Here is a 1624-nt window from a genome sequence, read left to right as displayed (position 1 = left end):
GCATACTTGCCCTTCTTCTTGACCCCACCTCCCTTCGCCATTGGGTTGTATGTTCATCAACTAATAAGTTACTAGTGTGTACCACGTGCAAAGCACATCCTATTGTAATTTTTTAAGCATTTCATCTTGAACCTCCTTACTCTAAGGTTTAATACATTTGATTTAATTATTATATGCTTAAAATTAAAAATTATATCTACTGTTCTATACGTAAAAAAATATTGTTCATGATACAGTAAAATACTGTGGTATGAACAACAAATTTATTCCGTTATACTTAGAGAAAAGATCAAAAAATTTATTGTTCATACTATAGTAATCAAAGAAGTCAACTAGCATAAATCTATACTACTATCCTAAAATCTTACTATGCGTACAGAAAAAAGTATGAAGGACAGTGTCAATCATAGAGGAGTATTTTTAAGTATTGCAGACATCATTAACATGAAAATCAGAATGCTAATCATGATACTATTCTAAACAGCACTAATTAGATTCTTGGATTGTTGGGAATATGGGCTGTTTAGACAATAATGAAAATCAGTGTTGGGAATATAAGCTGTTTAGAGTGTAATTAGCACAAAATGCAGTTTTAACAGAATTAGATAATGATTAAAAATAGATATAAAATTAAGCTGAGTTTAGAATATAGCCTGATGGTCGAGGCGTGCAAGCACTGTCCCAAGAATCTAATTGCCCCCTCTCGTACAGGGCTACGTGGCAAAAGTTCCCGGAGATACAACGACCCTCGGTCAGGCGACCTCCTTCTCGTCGGCACGAGCTTCAAGAAGGCTTTGCGAACTCTTCTAGACTTTCAGGGAACCAACAGAATATAATAGCAAATATTTTGAAATAGAAGAAGAGAAGAGAAATTCGTTTGTAAATCTGTATCTTTAGCCTTCGGCAGGTGTTGGTTTTTATAGGGGGAAAAACAACCGTTACAAATCCCGCGGATTTAATTCTCATAAAAACTCGATTCGGTTTTAATTACTGATTTAATAAAAATCCGTTTTCATTTTAATTACCGATTTAATTCTCATAAAAATTCTTTTTCCGTTTTGATTCTGATTTAAATCTCATGAATATTACCGTTTCAAAATTTAATTCTCTTAACCGTTACAAAACGTTTATCACATGTTAATTGTTCAAAAATAAATATTACATTTTAATTATTAATAAATATTACATTTTAATTATTCAAAAATAAAAATGTATCAGATTAAAGGCCCATTAATCCGGAGCGGCATTCGTGTCCGCAGGTCGTGTGCGCGCGCCACCCGACCCGACCCGAACCCGAGCCCGAGCCCGGCCCGGCCGGCGCGCGCGTGTGTGGTGTGGAGCATAACCTTTGTTTTCTTCTAGGCGACCCGAACCCGAGCCCGGCCCGGCCGGCGCGCGCGTGTGTGGTGTGGAGCATAACCTTTGTTTTCTTCTAGGCATAGGAGAGAAAGGGAAGGCTTATAAAGAGTCTATCTTCCCATCTCTTTTCCAATGTGGGAGTAAAGTTTTCCTCTTTTCCTCTAGAAACCCAAGTTTTAAGTTACAACTCCAACAAGGCTATATATATATAGCCTTGTTCAAAAAGCCTGCCGAACCCGGCCCGGAAACCCGGGCCAGACCCGGG

Source organism: Asparagus officinalis, chromosome 2 (assembly GCF_001876935.1).
Source record: "Asparagus officinalis chromosome 2, Aspof.V1, whole genome shotgun sequence".
Lineage (NCBI taxonomy): Eukaryota > Viridiplantae > Streptophyta > Magnoliopsida > Asparagales > Asparagaceae > Asparagus > Asparagus officinalis.
Note: the sequence above shows the minus strand (reverse complement) of the source record.